Consider the following 23414-nt stretch of genomic DNA (forward strand, 5'->3'; position numbering starts at 1 on the left):
CCCAACACTTGACTTTCCCCCTTAAAACATCTAATGATTCAAACAAGTTAGATCTAGGTGCTATGAGGGAGAAAGGGAGTAGTTAGGACTTCATTGTCCTCTCAATTCCCAAGTACTCTGATTGTCGACCGTACTTAGTCGATGGTCAGATACTCGTCTCCCTCTAAGTTCCAATGATTAGACTTGCCAAACTACTTTCATAATTCAAATCTCTTTTTTGGATGAAAAAGAGTGGTTATGATAACATTGTCCTCTCAACTCCCGAGTTCTTGGACTGTTGACAGTATCTAGCCAAGGGTCTAATGCTTGTCTCCGTACATAAAATCAACTCCGACAAATCAAATCATCTTTTTCCTTAGGGCATCCTTTCCAAAACCTGTCAGGAAGAACGTGTTACTTCCATTCCACCGTGAATAATGCTTAAGCATTCATGGGTGAGCAAGTAATGTTTAACTGCTAGAGTTTGAGCCAAGAACATCCACTTTACCGCAAACAAGCAAATACTTCTCGCTCCCATGACAGAGTATACAAGTAAGTGAACAGTAGCATGCGAATGTTAATATTGCTCAGTAAAAACAACCAAATAAATGTTCCGTTTGTAAGCTGAACTACGGAGCTCTGACTTCCTTATTGCACGTATGAGGATACATAGGTGCAAGGGCCCAAATCCTTGGCAAGCAACATATTATTTCATCTCATTCCCTATAGCAAGCAACATATAGATAAAAAACATCCATACCCATTTGATACGAGCAAGTGGTTCCCATGGAGTACCATGGATGTGAGGGGTGCTAATATCTCCCCTTTGCATAACCGACTTCCGAATCCACTCTTGGTTGCGAGATCATTTCTCTCATTTGGGGTTTTATCACTATTTTCCCTTTCCTTTGGAATAAATAAAATCCGGTGGCGACTCTGTATTTTTCGCGATGCGACAAGACTGTTCTTTTTTCCCCCATTTGTATGCGATATTTAGATTTCATTACTCTGATCTGTAACATTGGACGAACGAATGTTTTGGTCTTATTATTTGTTATTTATTTTAAAGTTATTGACGTTTAAGGAATTTTTCCATAATCATGTTTTATGTTATGATACTTATTTGGTTGTTGAGTTACTTTATTTGATTTTTTCCCCGTAACGATGAGCCTATGTAAAGGCGAGTAAGTGATGTCAAGTGTTTAAATTAATGCATGTTTTATATAACTCGTGTTATGGAGCAGGTTTATGTTGTGTTTGAGTGACACCTTATGTGTGTAGTTGTTTTATATTTGTATTATTTCGCATTTTGAGGTTTAGGGTGTTACATTGCACACAGATTATAAAGCAAAACATAGACTCCAATGTGAATGTGATTATCTAACTGCAACACTTTTTCAACAACGAGTTTAGTCAGTTGAGTTTCTCGAAGGTCACAACATACATCAATTACAACTCTGGCATACATCAAGATTCCATCTTTTTTTGGTGCGCCATTGTATTATGTGTAAATTCCGAGCTCTGGAGCATAACGAAGATATCCTACCAATTATAATAAATTTGTTTAGAATAATTTAGTTGCTTAATGTTACAAGACAATAGTGTTTAACTATGATTTTAGCTTTGAAGAAATAGAAACGCACATTGTATCAACGTAGGTCACATTGGTTCCTCATATAGCTACCATAGTCTGAATTCGACCCAACGAGTTTAACACTGTAAATTTAAATGATGCAGTTGTCTGGAAGAAGAAAATAGTCAAACATAACATCATAAGCTTTCTAGAAGTGTATGACATGATTTTAATGGAAGATGCAGGATAAATTGATCTATAAGAACATAATAAAGTATAACCTGCACTCAAAAACTCAGTATCCGAATTGCATCGAATATATTTCAATGGTTCACTTGTCTGGAAGAAGAAAATAGTCAAACATAACAAGTGATAGTGTTATAAGCAGTCGTACATAAGTCGGCTATTCTCAAATAAGTGGATCTATCCCTCCTCCTCTGAGTATTATTCTTTCATCACAAGGAAAAAAACAAACACCTCATGCTTAAATACCGAAATAACTAAGAACAAAAGGTACATGTTCAAATAATAAACAAGTACGGAAAGAAAACCTTTTAGATTCTTTTCTAAAGTTCGACTATACTTCACACGTGACAATGATAAGGAGATATGTATCTTTTGTAATAAAGTATATGCACGCACTAGCTCTAGGAATATAATCATTAGCATAAACAAACATCTTAGTCTCAATAAGAAATTTGATAAGAGAAAAAAAAATTGGTGTAGGCAAAGATTGTGAAGATAACCCTAATAAGACTGTTATTTTTGAATTTGTTAAATTTAATCAAGAACTTACATTGTTATTCGATGTAAATATGATAATTATGGATGATTTTTATTTAAAAATATTGAAATGAAAGACTTAGGTATTATGTTATTGTGGATTGTCTCAAATTTGAAGGTTCTACTCGTGTTAGAATGGTTAAATATTGCATGCTTTTGTATAATGATGTGAAAGAGAAGTCAAAGAGCATATGGTCTTCAAATAAGTAAATTGTTTCTTTTACCATAGATTGTTGGACACATGTACAAATTGAATAACATGTGCATATTTTTCATTGATGAGTGGTAAGAGTTGAATAAGATATATATTGAGTTTAAATATGATTTCGTATCACAAGGGAAAAAGAATTGATAAGTTCTTAAAGGCATATGCTTCAAATAGTGGAGGATCGAAAAATTTTATTGTGTAACTATTGATAAAGTAAGTGTTAATAATGTTGCATTCCCATATCTTATTAGAGGAAAGAGTGGTTGGATTGATGCATGTACAACAATTATTGAGCACCTCATATGCATGAACTCCTCATTTAACAAAGTATGACCACTCAATTTACTATTCTTCTAATTAGATATGTGAGATCAATATTATTAGCACTTTCATTATCTACAATTATACAACAAACGTTTTAATCCCATTCTTTCAAGGATGTCTCTAAGCATTTACCAATTATTTATCCACTGTGATCTAAAATTAGATTCAAGCTCAATATTTTCTTATTTAACTCAAACACATGTCATTTAAATTTTGTACCGATATCCAACAATTGATGGTAAGAGATACCATTTGTTTATTTGTAGACAACATGCTCTTCAATTTCTTTTTCTCATCATTATACAAAAATATGCAATCTTGAGCAACAATGACATGAATAGGAACTTTAAATCTAGAACAATTCACACTAACAAAATATCTAAATACTTCATTTTGAACATATTCAAAAACAAACTCACTCATAATTATCATCTTTGTAAAAACTAATTGTGTCGATTTTTGACTAAATTCAAAAAAATTAAAACTAGCATTTCTATTAGGACCATCTTCACAACTTTTTATAAGACCAATTGTTTTTTCCTCTTATCAAATTATATATTTGGATTATTAGGATACTTCTTCATATGTTTGTTCATGATAGTGGTTCAATTCCTAGAACTACTGCATGCATGAATTTTGTCACAAAAGATATGTATAGTTTTTTCATTGTCTCTTGCGAAGGACAATCATACTTTAGAAATGGGTATATTATATTTTATTTTTAGAACTTGTGTATCTTCTATAGATATACTTTATGGTGTTTCTAGTTGTGTTGTGTTTAAGCTTGAGGAGGTTGTTATTTTCTTTGTGAGAAAAGAATGACACTTAAAGGAGACGAGGAATTCATTTGTTGGAGAAATTGTCAAAATACTACCTTCTAATTATATAATATTATGCAATTCATTACATACAAAAAGACATGTTTACATTGTTAGATTACAAATAAAATTCATCCAAACATATGTCACTAGAACAATCCCTTATAGCATGTTTAAGACATTTGTTGTAGTTCATCCCTAGATCAGACCATCTAAACCGAAAAACGTACAAAATAAATTATTTACAGTTAGTTATAGTTGTCGCACCTTGAAAAATGGGGATACGATTTTAAAGCGAAGTGCGATCGCACGCTCGCAATGATGGACTGAACAGAGTCGCCGCCGAACTTTATTTATTCCTAAAAAGGAAAGGGGAAATATCGATAAAACCTCTAAAAGAAAGGATAAGATATGGTCATCGCAACCAATATCAGGGTTCGGGAGTCGATTACGCAAGGGGAAGGTATTAGCACCCCTCATGTCCGTTGTACTCAACGGGAACCATTAGGTCAGTTGTGTGTGTTAGTGTTAGTTTGAAATGTTAGGCTTTTCAAGTTATTAAGTGGGAAAGAAAGAAAGGATGAGAGGAGAATAATTTTGGATTTTTGACGAAGGACTAAACCTAAGTTTTTTATTAGTGGACCTGACAAGATTTACAAATCCTGCTCCTACGTATCTCAATAGAGAAGTCAAGGCTTACGTAGTTCTGGGTAGAAAAATGTTTGTTTGTTGGTCGATTTTAGCGAAAGCTACTTTGTGTCAAATCGACGAAAACATTGTTGGACTACCCAAAACAGGTAAAAAAACATTGCCTTGCATTGTTTTGAAACAAAGTACCTTTCGTTTGAGAAAAGGTTTGAAGGGTTAATCGCACGGCGGCGAGAAAAAGAAATTGATTGGTTTGATGTGTTTTGAGTAATGGCGAGAACTTGGATGAGCGAGATATCCATCTCGAATCCTAGTCTCAAGAGTGCGTGGTATACACCACGTTCCATTTCCATCTTATTTGCAAAAATGTTTAATAAGCATTAAGTGTTTTTGAGGTTTGATTGAGAAAGGGTTTGAAGAAACCGCATTTGACAATTTTAAATGATGGCGAGAGTTAAGATAGGCGAGGCATCCACCTCAAATCTTAATCTCAGGAGTGCGTGGTATACACCACATTCCATTTCCATTTTTATTGAAAGGTGTTTAGATAGGAATTAAGTATTTTGAGTTTTTGTTGTGAAAATGACTTGACATTAGATCAAGCATTGATGGACGTTTAAGAGAAATATTTGAATGAGTGTTTGAGAGAAAACAAAGTAGATAAATTTGGATGATGGCGAGAGCTAGGGTAGGCGAGACATCCATCTCGAACCCTAGTTTCAGGAGTGCGTGGTATACACCACGTTCCATTTCCATCTTTATTGAAAATGTCTTAAATATGAATTAATATTTTTTGAGTTTTTGTTATGAAAAAATGGCTTGACGTCGGATCAAGCGTTTGATAAAGTTTTGAAAGAAATGGAATAGAATGGGAGGAAGAAATGGATTTGATTCGTTTCTTGAGAAAAATACTCGGCGTTGGATCGAGTCATTATTTTTGATCTTTTGGAAATGGTTGATTTTATTCTTGTGTTAGTAGCTAACTAAACAATCAAACCAATAAAGAAATGAAAAGCAGTAAAATTATTACACATCGGGGGAGTGGGGGTACATTTTGTCAAATGGGGATTCAAAGTACTGGAATAATTAAATCGGGCCCAAACAACAAATAATGCAATGTATGAGTGTAAGTGCAAGAGAACTGGCTCATTGTAAGAAGGCCCAAGAGTAAGCCATGTGAAGAAAATAAATAACACAACAAGTTATATTTACAATACACTTAAAAATTAAATCGAAAAAAAGTAAAATCGGGATTTGCACGGATGGAAATTGAGGGACACATAAAACCTAAATAATGTGCTCAAAACCGGTTTGCACATATTGACAACAATTGAAATGTCATATGTGATTAGTCAAAACGCGGCGAAATACTATCACTTTATCGATAAAAATAATCACAGATAAATAACAAGAAAATTGCCAAATCCATAAATTAAAATCGATGTTTAAACAATAAAATAAATTGATGACAATTGTAAAAATTAACAAAAGTCAGGAAATGAAAATAAAACATAAAGATTAGGAATATGAATTATACAAGGATGGAACTCATGACCCTATTATAACCCAAAGGCTCTAATGAAGACATAGTGTTAAATAAAGAAAATGGAATGGAACTCGAATAAAATACAGCATCAGGGTATCGAACCCACAACAAAAGGCCTACCAAACCAACGCTCTAGCCAACTCCGCCAAGTAGGCATCCCTGTCATATGGTTTCAAGCACTAATACATAAGATAAAAAAACGGACCAAAACCTTTTAAATAAAATACAAAGTTGAAAAAACAGTAGGAGAACAAGTTCATCTTTAACGCACATAGATTCTGTTTCTTTCCATTTTTGAACAACAAAGATTTAACGGCAAGATAACCACACAAAATGGAAGCTTCAAGGGATCTAAACGGAGAAATGGAAATAGAAACTCGAAAAGGAAACTAACCGGTTGCGGCGAGATTGACCGACGAATGTAGGTAAGGTTCCGCCTGAACCGGTTTTTGATCTTCCGCTCTTCACCACCAAGAACAAATATGGTTTTCTTTCTTCCTTGCCGCCAGCTCCTTTTTCTCTTAATGAACAGTAGCGGCTCTTCTAAGGAATTAGGGTTTTTCGGCTCTTGAACAGTAGCCGTTAATCTTCTCCTCCTCTTTGTGAACAGTATCCGCTCCTTTTATAGTCCCACTGCTAGGGTTTTGCATTGGCCGCTAAGATCAAAGGGATGTCGAACTTGGAAGTGCTTTTGGTGCCGCCAGTTTGTCTACCCCGTTTTGGTGTTTATTCTGAAAAAGGTAACATGTACCTTGTACTTCTTATGTGAAAATGTTTTATTTTTGTTGCTTGTGAACCTTTACTGCCTTACTGAGTTATTGTGATTTTTTACTGCAATGAAATTTCTCGACACACTTGAAGAAATGGAGTGTGTGTAATATTGATACAAAATGGGCATCCTGTCTACTACTTCAGCAAGCAAATGGAGCGAGTATTGCAGCATGGACATGTTCAAAACCATTATGAGAAGGCAAATCATTTGGCTTGATCTCAGTATCCGGTACCAGAGCTTCGGGCAAAACATGAACATCCAAAGACAAAATCATGGCATTTTCAGAAGTGCTTGAATGAATTTGCTGGGTGTTAACATTTTCCAGAAGTAGCATTATTCAAATGTCCCTTATTTGCACCAAATTACTTCCTCTCATGACCATAAGAGTGAAAATTCTTCTTTACGGTACATGATGACATGAGAACCTGTTTAAATGTAGAATCAAGAATTGACAACTTCCACTTCTCTAAGACTTCATCATGCAGCTTCTGTCTGCACAATGCAACTGCAACATACTCTGTAATCTTGGGATTACATTCAACTATTCTTGAAGGTTGAAATTTTGAGTTGTAGGGAGGGAATATTATTTGTGAGTTCTTTTCAAATCCAGGTGGCATGTCACCAAACTCCTCTTCATCAACCACGTCATTTAAATGTCCACACAATTCTTGAAATGCTTTTGAGAAGACATTAGACATTCAGTTTCGAGGTGAAGACGTGCAAATTGAGTCTATACCTTCCGCAGGATCGACAGACTTGTCATTTAGAATTTCTTTAACTGATGTTTTACTTGTAAGCATCTCTGAGATATGGCAGTTGCTATCATCAACCTGCAGCAACTCACTGAATTTATCTTTTCTAGGAAAGGAATTACTAGGTTTACTTCCTTTTCAACAACACTTAGACCTGTTGTCAAGTCTCGTGATGAAAGCTTTCCATGAACACATGCAGTTAAGATTGCTTCCAGGATAAAAGGAAGAGCTTCCATTATTTCCCATGCAGGAAGCACGGGTCTTTGAAGAGCATCATCACCAGATTTTATGAGGGAGCTACATGTATTACTGCTAGTTGGTGATGAAGAACTACTTGACAAAATCCCACCTTTAGTCATCTTCTGGTAAATCATGCTTAAGATCACAGTAGCAGTTTGATGCAGGTCTGTTTGCAAACCATGTGCAAATTCAGATTCACCTAACAATAGTGAAGGGATGACCCTTTTTTTTTAACATCAATGTAGGTCTTGCCAATCAACTGTGAGAATGCTTTATTGTTAAAGACGAAGGCATGAACAGGCTCATCTACATCCTTCATGTAACTACCCAATGCAGCCACATACTCATGTCTGATGGAATGAATCAATCCACAAACCTGATAATATTTGGCTCTCTCACATAGGTCTAGCAAAAATGGGACATCCCAATCGGACTCAGGAAGTACTTCCAGAAGTGCAAGCACTTGCTTCTCTCTATTTTTCGGAGTTGAACTTATGAGAAGAAACATTAGCTAAGAAGCGATTGTCTAATGTCAGATATTCCAATATTCGATAAAGCATGTCCTTTGAAACTTTAGCTCTTTGGTGAGCAACATAATATGCAATGAACACAAACAGACAACCTTTGCCGTTTGAAGGCCACTCTTTTGTTAATCCGTCATCACCAACACTAGAGGTTGTATCCGATGGAGCAACATTCATATAAGTTATCTGAATAAGAGCATCCACTGTATTCTGAACCAAAATATTCTCAGTTTCAGTAACACTATTATTTCCTTTGGTTTCTTCATCAATGGCTGTTGAAAATATGAACTGAATATTCTCTTTGTGATGAGGACATATTGAATATATGGGCGCCTCATGCCCCTCAAAGGTAAATAGTCTCCGTCCATTTGCATCCCACACCTTTATCAACTTATCATCTCCATAAGTTACAATGCACCACTATTTATTTGGAAGAGCAAATGACAAATCATTCACACCACCAACATGGGAATCAATCTCTATACGTTGGGTTAGCTCATTTTGAGCCGGTGTACGCATATAAATGAATCAGATGTTTGGTAAATGCAACACCAACAAAACTTCCACCAGGGCTCCATGCGACACGACTAACAGATATAGGAGCCTCCTTGGCTGCAGCTGCCTGAAATGGTAATGAGCACGCCGACACATCCCATATCTTGAACGACTTTGAGACAAACTTTTTTCGTAAAATGAGTTCCCAGAGGGTTTCTACAAATTTGGTTCTCAACAACTCCCCAAATGACCATAGATCATTTGAAACAAGGAGCCTGTCATATAGAGCAGCAATACCAGGGTCTCCCTTGGCAAACACCATTTCCACTAAATCAATAGTGACCCTAAAGAAAGGCCATTGATTTGTACATCTCTTGAAGCATTTGAAGATTTCTAATATCCTTGTCAATAACATGCTTGAATGCTGCCCCAAAGCCTAGCCACACTGGAAGATGAAACCTTGTTTGTGTCCAGGCAAAGATCCAAGGTATTGCACGGAGTGTTTCAATACCTCCACTTGACTTTCGCTTTGTCGGTCGACTTCCGATATTCATACGGCCATACTCCAACTCTTGAGTGGCCAGCCTGAAATACTCAATAAAAAGTGGTTCTTGGAATACCATACAATGGTATTCTGCTGTGGCAATGACAGCCATCTGATCCATCAAAGCACGCCATTCTGGTTTGGGAGATATTGGAGGATGCATTCAATGCTCTAGAGTAGCTGTAGTGAAACATTGTAGTGTTCTGAAATACAAGTGCTGCTCACCAAACGATTGCTCAATAACTTCGCCTTGGACAGTTACATGGAGTGATCCATGGATAGTATCTGGAGGCTGAGACAGGATAGCAAGATGAGTAGGACCGCTGTAACACCCTTCTAAAATACCCCAAAAATAAATTAAAACATCAAAACATAAATCAGAGTAAATATGCAATTCAAGGGTGTCACAGTTGACACTTCACACCGTGTTCCAAAATATCTGGTCATACTCATTTATTTATCAAAATAAACATTTGCATAATACGCAGCGGATAAAAATCTCATCAATCATTGTAAAACATGTAACACATTACATGTAAAATGGTTCAACAACCAACAATAAAACAATTAAAAACATCCCATCCCGATGTTACATCTATCAGAGCATGACCCACTAAGGAACTACGCTAGACTCCAAGGACTAGCTTCTACTCAATCACTGCTCATTACCTGAAAAATAGTTGTAAGGGTGAGTTCCTCAATCGATATAATAAGCATTATAAAATATCATGTAATGCTAAGTAATTTAACACATATCACCACCCTAATCAGATCTCACATATTCAGCAACGGCAATATCAACTCATAATCATCATCATCATCATACTCAAACTCAACACAACCATAAAACACACGTATAATATTGGAATACATCCATTCATATTATACGTCATACATACATACATTATGCAATGAGACTCCATGCATGCGGTACCGACTATTCGTGAACATATAGTTCAACCTCACCGATCAAATCCAGATACGGCTACCAAGCTCACTAGTCCCACTCATTTGAGACCTAGTGACTCACTCACTAATTCCTCACCATGGGAATTAGCTACCACCCCAAGGGCTATGATATGCACGCTAATCACCTAGCATGCAAACATCAACAACAATCCACAATACTAACTCACTAATTCCTCACCATGGGAATTAGCTACCACCATAAAGGCCACAATATGCAAGCTAAATCACTTAGTCATGCAAACATCAACAATCATCCACAATGGACATATGCTCACACTCTAAGCCATAAACAGTCCATTCATAATTTCATACATGATAGATACATTCACAACATTATGCATATCATCATACATCATCAACATATTCACCACGTAATCATATCATGTCATACCACATAATCAATCACAGCATTAGCACACTCTACTAATACCTATACTACTCAAAACAACGGGAAATGATCCCTACTCTATCATACATCAGCTAAATTATATTACTGAGCTGAACAACCAAAAACTGCACAACAACTGCATAGAAAAATCACAATCCTGCCCATACGCGTATTGCCTAGTCCCATACGCGTATGGCCCAATTCTCAGCCAATCCCATACGCGTATTGCCTGCCTCATACGCGTATGCTACGCGTACCACCTTCTCGTACGCGTACCAATAGAGACAAAACTACGTTAAAATCATCATCTTCCTCATCCATACGCGTATTGCCTAGTGCCATACGCGTATCAGACCATCTCATACGCGTATTGCCTAGTGCCATACGCGTATGACCAGAAACCAGATTTTCAGATCTGCTATGGTTTTCTCTACCACGAGATTCCTCAGATCCAACCTCCTACAATCCAATTTTTACACAGTAATCGTTCATATCATCTAACACGAATCATACCTTATTCGATTTCATAATTCCTACCATTATTACATCTAATTCCTACGAATTTCTCCAATTAAAACCCATATTTCGTTCATCCAATATTTCACAATTTTCAGCATACATCATTCTAATCAGAGTCAAAATCATGTTTTATCACTTCCCACTACATGTTATCCCATAATACCCATTAATCGACGATAAACCCCCCTTACCTGAGTTAATCCGGCAATTGATTCTTTGACCCTCAAGCTTTTCCTTTCTTCAACCCTTGTTCTCTTGCTCTTTGCCCTTTTCCACTTTTGAGTCGTTTCTCTGTTTTCACGTGAAAACCTCTTTTTACCAAATGGGACTCTTTTTACTGATTCCAACATTATATTCCAATAATAATAATTATAATAATAATCCAATTAATTAATTAAATTAATAAATATTATATTAATTTAAATTAAATAATTATCCTTATTTCATCGGGGTGTTACAACTCTCCCCCACTAAAAGAGTTTTCGTCCTCGAAAACATACCTCAAGTGAATAACTCCGGATAAGACTCCTTCATCTGACTCTCAAGTTCCCAAGTTACATTGCCACCTGCTGGTCCTCCCCAAGCTACCTTCACCAAAGCAATCTCTTTACCCCGCAACTGCTTCAACTCTCGATCCTCAATCCTCATAGGTGATGTTTCAACAGTCAGGTTATCTCTCACCTGTACATCATCTACGTGGACCACATGCGACGGATCAGGAATGTACCTCCTCAACTGAGACACATGAAAAACCTCATGCAAATTCGCAAGTGACGGCGGTAAAGCGATACGATAGGCTACCTCTCCTATCCTCTCCAAAATCTGATAAGGACCAATAAATCGAGGTGTCAATTTCTTCGACTTCAAAGCTCGACCAACCCCAGTTATCGGAGTGACACGAAGAAACACATGATCTCCCTCTTGAAACTCAAGTGACTTCCTTCTCTTGTCGTGATAACTCTTCTGATGACTCTGAGCAATCCTCATCTTCTCTTGAATCATCTTAATCCTTTCCGTAGTTTGTTGAACAATCTCCGGTCCAATCGCAGCACTCTCACCGGACTCATACCAACATAAAGGTGTCCGACATCTCCTACCATACAAAGCTTCAAACGGTGCCATACCAATGCTCGAATGAAAACTATTGTTGTAGGTAAACTCAATCAAAGGTAAATAGCAATCCCAAGCACCTCCCTTTTCCAAAACACAAGCCCTCAAAAGATCCTCCAGTGACTGAATCGTCCTCTCAGTCTGACCATCAGTCTGCGGATGATATGCAGAACTCAATCTCAGCTTAGTTCCCAAAGCCCTCTGCAAACCTTCCCAGAACTTCGATGTAAACCTAGGATCTCTGTCCGAAACAATACTCGACGGGATACCATGCAAACTTACAATTTTCTCAATATACAACTCAGCTAATCTCTCTAACGGATAATCCATTCTGATCGGAATGAAATGAGCCGATTTTGTCAATCTGTCGACAATCACCCAAATAGCTTCAAAATTCCTAATTGTCCTCGGTAAACCAGAAACAAAATCCATACTGATACTATCCCACTTCCACTCTGGAATAGCCAACGGTTGCATTAGCCCAGACGGCTTCTGATGCTCAATCTTTGACTTCTGACAAGTCAAACAAGAATAAACAAAACTCGCAATTTCTCTTTTCATTCCCGGCCACCAAAATAACTTTTTCAAATCATGATACATCTTCGTAGCCCCAGGATGAATACTCAGGCCACTACGATGTCCTTCCTCAAGAATACTCTTCTTAAGCTCGGTAACATCCGGAATACACACCCGATTACCAAATTTCAAAACACCATTCTCATCAACTCTGAATTCACCACCTTGACCTTGATTCACTAGAGTCAACTTATCAACCAAAAGCACATCGGATTTCTGACTCTCTCTAATCTCATCCAGAATACCACTTGTTAACTTCAACCTTCCCAATTTAACACTATTGTGAGTACTCTCACACACCAAACTCAAGTCTCTAAACTGCTCAATTAAATCCAATTCCTTAACCATTTACATAGACATATGCAATGATTTCCGACTCAATGCATCAGCCACTACGTTTGCTTTACCCGGATGGTAATTCAAACCAAAGTCATAATCCTTCAGAAACTCTAACCATCTCCTCTGTCTCATATTCAGCTCTTTCTGATCAAACAAATACTTTAAACTTTTATGGTCACTGAAAACCTCAAATCTTGACCCGTACAAGTAATGCCTCCATAACTTAAGAACAAATACCACGGCTGCCAACTCTAAATCGTGTGTCGGATAGTTCCTCTCATGAACCTTCAGTTGTCTCGAAGCATAAGCTACAACCTGCTTGTTCTGCATCAACACACCACCCAAACCCAACAGTGAAGCATCACAGTAAACCTCAAATGGTTCCGACGAACTCGGTAATATCAGAATAGGAGCAGTTGTTAACCTTCTCTTTAACTCTTGGAAACCTTCTTCACACTTTGAGTCCCAAACAAACGCTTGCCCCTTTCTAGTCAACATCGTTAACGGTAACGCCAACTTAGAAAATCCCTCAATAAATTTCCTATAATAACCTGCAAGTCCAAGAAAACTCCTTATCTCAGAAACTGACTTCGGAGCTTCCCACTTAGATACCGCTTCTATCTTAGAAGGATCAACAGCAACACCACCTCTTGAAACCACATGACCAAGAAAACTAACCTCTTCTAACCAAAATTCACACTTAGACAGTTTAGCAAATAACTTCTTTTCTCGTAGAACCCCTAAAACCACTCTCAAATGTTCAGCATGCTCTTCTTCAGATTTCGAATACACCAAAATATCGTCAATAAACACCACAACAAACTGATCTAGGTACGGATGGAAAATCCTATTCATATACTCCATAAACACTCCAGGCGCATTAGTCACACCAAAAGGCATTACAGAATACTCATAATGTCCATACCTTGTTCTGAAAGCAGTCTTCTGAATATCCTCAGTTTTCACACGTATCTGATGATATCCCGATCTCAAATCTATTTTGCTGAACACACTCGCACCAACCAACTGATCCATCAAATCATCAATCCTCGGCAAAGGATACCGATTCTTGATCGTCACTTTATTCAGTTGCCTGTAGTCCACACACAATCTCATAGTACCTTCTTTCTTCTTAACCAATAACACTAGTGCACCCCACGGTGACACACTCGGACGAATAAATTTCTTATCCAACAGATCTTCTAGCTGACTCTTCAATTCAGTTAACTCAACAACAGACATACGGTACGGAGCCATCGATATCGGCCTAGTACCAGGTACCAAATCAATCGAGAACTCAACTTCACGCTCTGGTGGTAATTCATTCACTTCTTCCGGAAACACATCAGGAAAATCACACACCACGGCTAGATCGCCAATCACCAGTTTATCTTTAGCCTCCAAAGTCGCTAACAGCATAAACAACTCTGCCCCATCTGCTACTGCCTCATTCACCTGCCTCGCTGATAGAAACAAATCCTTTCCTTCCTCAATCTCAGGAAAGATCACCGTCTTATCAAAACAGTTGATATAAACTCGGTTACACACCAACCAGTTCATACCCAGAATAACATCAATCTGCACTAGTGGAAGACACACTAGGTCCATCCCAAAGTCTCTACCAAAAATACTCAAAGGACAATTTAAACAAACTGAAGTAGTAGTCACTGAACCCTTCGCAGGAGTATCAATCACCATACTTCCATGCATCTCAGATATCTCTAACTTAAGTTTCACAGCACAATCCAAAGATATAAAGGAATGAGTCGCACCTGTGTCAATAATAGCTACAAGAGGAAAGCCATTAATATAACACGTACCTTGGATCAAACGATCATCTGCAAAAGTCTCAGAACCCGATAAAGCAAAGACCTTGCCTCCCGACTGGTTCTCTCTCTTCGGCTTAGGACACTGTGGACTGATATGACCCACTTCTCCACAGTTGAAACAAGTCACAGTCTTCAACCGGCACTCTGCAGCCAAGTGACCACCTTTTCCACACTTGAAACACTTCTTCTCAGTACTGGTACACTCATGGATACGATGTCCAGCCTGACCACATCTGTAACACTTAGCAGGGGCACTGGAGTCTCCCCCACTAGGCCTCTTCATCCCACTCTGTCTCTGGAAACCTTTGCCAACTGCATACGGCTTCCCACGATCATTCTGATTCTTGCCTTTCCTATCAACCCTTTGCTGATAGCTCTCTGCTCTAGCCTTGGTATCCTGTTCAAAAATCCTGCAACAGTCAACCAAATCGGAAAACACTCTAATCCGTTGATACCCAATAGCCTGCTTGATCTCGGGACGTAACCCGTTCTCAAACTTCACACATTTCGAAAATTCCCCAGTAGCCTCATTATAGGGAGTGTAATACTTCGACAGCTCTGTGAACTTAGCAGCATACTCAGTAACAGACCTGTTACCCTGCTTCAATTCTAAGAACTCTATCTCTTTCTTTCCTCTGACATCCTCTGGAAAGTACTTCCTCAGGAATCTCTCTCTGAACACCGCCCAAGTGATCTCAGCATTCCTAGTAGCTTCCAACTCAGTGCGGGTAGTAACCCACCAATCATCTGCTTCCTCTGACAGCATATGCGTACCGAACCTGACCTTCTGGTTATCGGCACACTCAGTCACTCGGAAGATCCTCTCGATCTCCTTCAACCACTTCTGAGCACCCTCTGGATCGTATGCTCCCTTAAACATTGGAGGATTGTTCTTCTGGAACTCACTCAGTTGACGAGCAACTCCCATTCCCACAACATTCGGATTCCCTCCAAGTACTCCAGCTAGCATACCCAGAGCCTCAGCAATCGCAACATCATCTCTACCTCTTCCAGCCATCTCTATTCTGAAAACCCAACAAACTAAACAATAAGTACTGATAGGGTTACACAACACCTATCCCGTACAGGGGAACAGAATAATTACGACTCGACTCGATCGACTATGCTCTGATACCACTAATGTAACACCCTTCTAAAATACCCCAAAAATAAATTAAAACATCAAAACATAAATCAGAGTAAATATGCAATTCAAGGGTGTCACACTTGACACTTCACACCGTGTTCCAAAATATCTGGTCATACTCATTTATTTATCAAAATAAACATTTGCATAATACGCAGCGGATAAAAATCTCATCAATCATAGTAAAACATGTAACACATTACATGTAAAATGGTTCAACAACCAACAATAAAACAATTAAAAACATCCCATCCCGATGTTACATCTATCAGAGCATGACCCACTAAGGAACTACGCTAGACTCCAAGGACTAGCTTCTACTCAATCACTGCTCATTACCTGAAAAATAGTTGTAAGGGTGAGTTCCTCAATCGATATAATAAGCATTATAAAATATCATGTAATGCTAAGTAATTTAACACATATCACCACCCTAATCAGATCTCACATATTCAGCAACGGCAATATCAACTCATAATCATCATCATCATCATACTCAAACTCAACACAACCATAAAACACACGTATAATATTGGAATACATCCATTCATATTATACGTCATACATACATACATTATGCAATGAGACTCCATGCATGCGGTACCGACTATTCGTGAACATATAGTTCAACCTCACCGATCAAATCCAGATACGGCTACCAAGCTCACTAGTCCCACTCATTTGAGACCTAGTGACTCACTCACTAATTCCTCACCATGGGAATTAGCTACCACCCCAAGGGCTATGATATGCACGTTAATCACCTAGCATGCAAACATCAACAACAATCCACAATACTAACTCACTAATTCCTCACCATGGGAATTAGCTACCACCATAAAGGCCACAATATGCAAGCTAAATCACTTAGTCATGCAAACATCAACAATCATCCACAATGGACATATGCTCACACTCTAAGCCATAAACAGTCCATTCATAATTTCATACATGATAGATACATTCACAACATTATGCATATCATCATACATCATCAACATATTCACCACGTAATCATATCATGTCATACCACATAATCAATCACAGCATTAACACACTCTACTAATACCTATACTACTCAAAACAACGGGAAATGATCCCTACTCTATCATACATCAGCTAAATTACATTACTCAGCTGAACAACCAAAAACTGCACAACAACTGCACAAAAAAATCACAATCCTGCCCATACGCGTATTGCCTAGTCCCATACGCGTATGGCCCAATTCTCAGCCAATCCCATACGCGTATTGCCTGCCTCATACGCGTATGCTACGCGTACCACCTTCTCGTACGCGTACCAACAGAGACAAAACTACGTTAAAATCATCATCTTCCTCATCCATACGCGTATTGCCTAGTGCCATACGCGTACCAGACCATCTCATACGCGTATTGCCTAGTGCCATACGCGTATGACCAGAAACCAGATTTTCAGATCTGCTATGGTTTTCTCTACCACGAGATTCGTCAGATCCAACCTCCTACAATCCAATTTTTACACAGTAATCGTTCATATCATCTAACACGAATCATACCTTATTCGATTTCACAATTCCTACCATTATTACATCTAATTCCTACGAATTTCTCCAATTAAAACCCATATTTCGTTCATCCAATATTTCACAATTTTCAGCATACATCATTCTAATCAGAGTCAAAATCATGTTTTATCACTTCCCACTACATGTTATCCCATAATACCCATTAATCGACGATATACCCCCCTTACCTGAGTTAATCCGGCAATTGATTCTTTGACCCTCAAGCTTTTCCTTTCTTCAACCCTTGTTCTCTTGCTCTTTGCCCTTTTTCACTTTTGAGTCGTTTCTCTGTTTTCACGTGAAAACCTCTTTTTACCAAATGGGACTCTTTTTACTGATTCCAACATTATATTCCAATAATTATAATTATAATAATAATCCAATTAATTAATTAAATTAATAAATATTATATTAATTTAAATTAAATAATTATCCTTATTTCATCGGGGTGTTACAACCGCCACCTCTCCCAACAGTCCCTCCGCGACCATAAAACATGGTTAGTTTAACACCAAATTCCTTGGCTACCTTTATAAGCTCTTCTTGGGCCTTGTATAGCTGCCATGCTGCAGAAAACCTTCCAGCATCTTTACTTGAACCAGAATACCCAATCATGACTTCTTGTTTCCCATTGATCTGAATTTTGTACCAATCTATTGAAAACAACCTAGCCAAAGCGGCAGGAGCTGCCTCCAGATCTGCAAGCTTCTCAAACAACGGTACAACTCTCAACGTTTGCTTGACATGGCATTCGCGTTGCAGAAGTTCAACTGCAAGCACATCAGATGGTGCAGTAGCCATTGATATGATATACGCTCCAAAGTTGTCTGATGGTAATTCAACTATATTTTTGAAGTTCAGGTTATTGATAAAGGAAACATTTTTACATTCTTGCTCTACAACCTTGTAATAATGAGCAAACCTTATATTGCCATTTGTGTGATCAGGTTGTGCTATTGGTGATAAATCTTTGGTATTTTCCAGCTGCAAATAACACTCTGACAACAGAACAAATACATAAGCAAGGCGAAGTTTGTTGCAAATTTCATCTTGACATGAGCTGAACTGAGTTGGTTTTTGAATTACAGGGGCTAGCTTCTGGCAGGATAGCAGTGTAGATCGGTGGTATGCTGCTGCAAGATTATCAAATATGTCGGCAATTCTATTTGCTGCTGACCCATGTATTCGTCCTTGAATTTGAAACATGTTTGACATGCTGACCTGAAGTAGTCCAAATGCGACTTTTGCATTACAGGAGGTTCATGGAGCAAGGGTGACGGATCAAACTGCTAGGTTCCTGATGCATTACTTGGCAGATTGATGTGTGGTTTGCGTCGCTTTCAAGTTTTAACTGAGGCCTGTAAGCACAATGGTCAGTTCAGGAATTTAACCGTTTTGAAATGACTTTGGTGGGTCTTAGTATGACGGTAACCGCACATATATAATCCTGTATGATATTACTAAACACTTCCAAACTCCTTTGCTTTGTCAATAAGACCATCCCTTCCAAAGAAATGGACCATACAAGAATAATGCTCAATCCTTGGATTTATTTGCATAGACTTCTATCATTTTTCTGAATAGCAATTGTCCTTGTGCTACAAGACCAGAATGAATACAAGCTATTAAAACTGCTACCATTGTTACATGATCTGGTTTAATATTACTATTGAACTGATGTACAATTTATTTTGCTTGTTTGGAAACCAAAACCTGCAGGTTTGAGGTCTGTTTAGATGTCGGCTATCAATGAGTGAAGGTCCTTCATCTAAAGAGATGCAAGTAACAACAACAAGCTAAATCATCCATGGCTTATGTTTTTTTTGGAAATGGAAGGTTAGAAGGATCCTATCAAAGTAAGTAACATCGAGTGCTGCTTCAGAGATTCTTTCAAATTTTCGACTTCAATTTCAGCTTTACTCGCTCGTTCATCAAGGCCTTCAGCGTCGTCTTGTGCCTTATTAAGATCACTTTCCATTTTGGACAACTTCTCCAAACTCTTCTGGTACTGAACAAAGAGAGCATCCTTGTCATACTGCATTTTGGGCATGGTTTCCCTTAAGGTTTGAACTTCAGCATCAGATTCTTCTGAACTCCTTTCATTATTTTTTGATCGATGAACTGGACGGGAAAATCCTGGTCCTGGTGGTTGAGCCTCAGGGCCCAAAGAACTGCATGGCGAATCATCATTCAGGATGTAATGTGCTGAGTAGGGAAATGCATCTGGCATTGTTTTTTGTGCATGACGTAGCTCCCTCATTGCATGATCGTATCGCTTTGCTAATGCCCGATATGCTCGGTAGAACTCCTCCACTAATTTCATGAGTTCCGGACGCTTCTTATAGTACATTTCTGCCCTCCTTGCAAATGAATCTGCTTCCTCTTCAATGAGCTTGATCATTGATTTGACTTTGGTGTCTATATCTGTAAGATTTTCCTGAAGCCATTTTGAATTCTTTGGGCTGTTGTGGCTATCCCACCACCAAGAATATAAGCGTCTGCACTCCGATTGTGACAAGGTATCCATGGCTAAGATGGTTTTGATTTGGCAAAAACTTGATGATATTAGTGTTATTCTTAATTGAGACTCTTCAGTTCTGTTTTGCCATTTCTTGTACCAGAAAAAAGTATGAAGATTTGAGTCAACCAAACCCCACAATCATAAAATCTGACATTGGGATTATCATGATCACACACGGAAAATGCAACAAACAAAGTAGCTTTTTGCTACCCCATTTTCTCAATCTCCAAGACAAATTGTACTAATGGGAGAGGAGCTAATAAACCGAGGATATTGTTGGCTGTTATTATTCATAGTTGCTCGTCGAAGGAAATTAGACAAACGACTCTCTAGTGTTTCCAAGTTCATGTAGTCCTCCTTAGAGGAAACAACTTTTAACATTGCCTCCTCTAGACGTTTTTTGCAAGATCCTTAATCCTCCTTTTCTGAATATCATCAATTGGCTGATGATGATGCCGGTGCAATAACACATCACAGATCTCACATGTTTTCTTTGTAGTGCAGTCATTGTCCTGATGCATTTCCTCCACAATTTTGTGCCAGAGTACGTGGAATAGATTCAAAAAGCAATAGCAGCAGCTGTGAGTTCATTGATGATTCTAGCAACATTGAACCCGGCAATGACATCAGCATCCGTGGTGGCCTGTCTCTGTGCATCATTGAAATAAGCTGGGGTGGTAACGACATCATCACAAACTGTCTTGCCAAGGAATGCTTTGGTGGTTTCCTTCATCTCTTTGATGCATCTTCATTATCCCACACCTATGAAGCATAAGGCTTTTGTGCTGGTTCAAAACTAGAATGAACGATATTGTGTCGTCCTCGAACTCCTATGATTGGTGTTGATTCTGAAGTTTGTTTTATGAATAGTTTGGAAAACCTTTCTCATGCTTCCATGGTTCATTATCAGCGAAGTCGGAAATTTCCTCCTTGTAATTAAAACTTAAGTGCCACCCTTGTAAATCATGTATGTTTCGGACAAGTTATTGATTTGTAATGAATATGACATTGATGTGAATGAAAAATTGGTGTTTCTCGTAGCAAGTCCAAAATCTTTCTTTGTATCTTAGAGACTTCATGTATTCATGTGATGAGATGTTTTTTTTATTATAAGTTATTCATATGCCATGTGCATGGATGATAATGATTGAATGAATGAACGAAGTAATCGAACTATGAATGAGCATGTGGAAATTCTTGAATATGAATGGAATTTTTTTTCAATGTGAATGAAGAAAATATGAATGTAAATTTGGAATGTGAAAAACGTAAAAAATATGAAATAGTAAACATGAACATGTATGAAGTTGAATGAAGAAAGAATGCAAACGAGTGATTGATGGGGAAAAATTTTCAAGGCCAAAATCGAGGTATGACAGTAGTATAAAATAAACATATGGAACAAATGAGATAAACTTACTTTGTTGCGTAATGGAATGTGAAGTTGTTCACATTAACGGGGGATAGTGACAACACTCTCGCAAACCCCATGCTTGGAGAAAAATAACACAAGAATAAAACAAACAAGTACCCTTTCGTGCGTTTTTACACAAAGAACTATATAGATGGGATAAAACAACTTAACCCCAGTTAATATGCGATGAACTTTTGTCTATCATTAACAAGGACCAGTTATTGAAGATAAGTACAATAATCTCGCATATCTTTATATGATACAATTATACTCCCACATACATGAAGGCATGGATAGCTAAGACTAAGGCGGTTGAATGAGTATTCAGAAATTGGAAGGATTCATACAAATAACTTCCACAATATCTGGTGACACTTAAGCATTATGCTTCTAAAATAGTTGCAATTTTGGAGATCTTATCGGTATATACCCCAAACAGGACTCGTGTTAGTGGAAATGGAATATTCCACCGACTCTTCTAGGCGTATGAACCATGCATCAAAGGTTTTGCATTCTGTAAACCTATTATACAAATTGATGGAACATGGTTGTACATGAAATATAAAGGAACACTACTCATGACAGTGGCACAAGATGACAACATCGATACTTTTTCAATCGCCTTCGCTCTAGTTGAAAGGGAGACTGCTGGTGGATGGAGTTTTTTCTAAAAAATCTCTGATTACGCATTGGTCTTCAACCTAACTTATGCTTGATTTCAGACAGACATCTATCTATTGAGAGTGCTTATAAAAACCTTGATAACGGCTGGCAAGATCCTCCTTCTACGCATGTCTACAATATTAGACACATCGCTCAAAATTTCATGCGGGAGATCAAAGACAAGACGCTACGAAAGAAGATTGTGAATCCAGGGTATGCATTAGCAGAACCTTCCTTCAAACACTACCGCGAAGAGATCATATTGACAAATGCAGATGCATTAAGGTGGATCGATAATATTCCATTGGAGAAGTGGACTAGGGAATTCAACAATGGTCAATGATGGGGACACATGACAACAAATCTTATGGAATCAATGAACTATGTCTTCAAAGGCATCCAAAATCTACCGATAACCGCTTTGGCGAGAGCAACCTATTTTAGGTTAGAGTCACTATTTGAGATCAGACGCTTAAAATGGAGTTCAGTGTTACAATCAAAGCAATTATTTAGTGAAACTTCAATGAAATTCGTTAAGGAGGAAGTTTCCAAAGCTAACACACATGTGGTCACAATGTTTGACTGTTGTAAAGATTGATTCAGTGTAGATGAGGCAATGGACCATAACGAGGGGAGCCCAAGATGATATTATCGAGTCGAACTAGAGAGAGGTTGGTGCGATTGCGGAAAGTTCCAAGCCTTCCGCATGCGTTGTTCCGATGTCACAGCGACATGTTCAAAGGCTCGACAAGACCCTTCCAAGTTACTATCTGCCACTTATAAAGTCATAAACTTATGCAATGTGTACAACAATAACTTTTCAGTGGTAGCAAAGGAAGATTATTGATATGCATATTAAGGGGAGAAAGTTTGACACAATAGAATTATGCGAAGAAAGAAAAAGGATCGCCCTAAAATATATGTGCATTAAGCTATGTAAGAATACTTAAATCATAAACATATACATTAATAAATATGTATTAAAAACTAATTAAGATTGAATCAAGTTGAATATTGATTTGATCAAAATTTAAAATTAAGATATAATTCAATTATTTTATTTTAAATAAAGAATTAAATAAGTGTAGATTTAATTTTTGAGAAAAAAATGCAAGATCTAATTTAGCCTCTCAAGAAATAAAAATAATATCTAGGCTTTGTAGAAAATAATCCGGATTTTGTCC

At 37.8% G+C, this 23414-nt stretch overlaps 1 pseudogene; it reads right to left on the bottom strand.

Moving 5' to 3' along the window:
- LOC127129469 (phosphoenolpyruvate carboxylase, housekeeping isozyme-like) overlaps positions 1-18472 on the bottom strand; it is a 64309-nt pseudogene extending 45837 nt beyond the window's left edge.
- Between the last annotated feature and the right edge of the window lie 4942 nt (positions 18473-23414).

The sequence above is a fragment of the Lathyrus oleraceus genome, chromosome 3 (assembly GCF_024323335.1).
Source record: "Lathyrus oleraceus cultivar Zhongwan6 chromosome 3, CAAS_Psat_ZW6_1.0, whole genome shotgun sequence".
In the NCBI taxonomy this organism is placed as follows: Eukaryota; Viridiplantae; Streptophyta; class Magnoliopsida; order Fabales; family Fabaceae; genus Lathyrus; species Lathyrus oleraceus.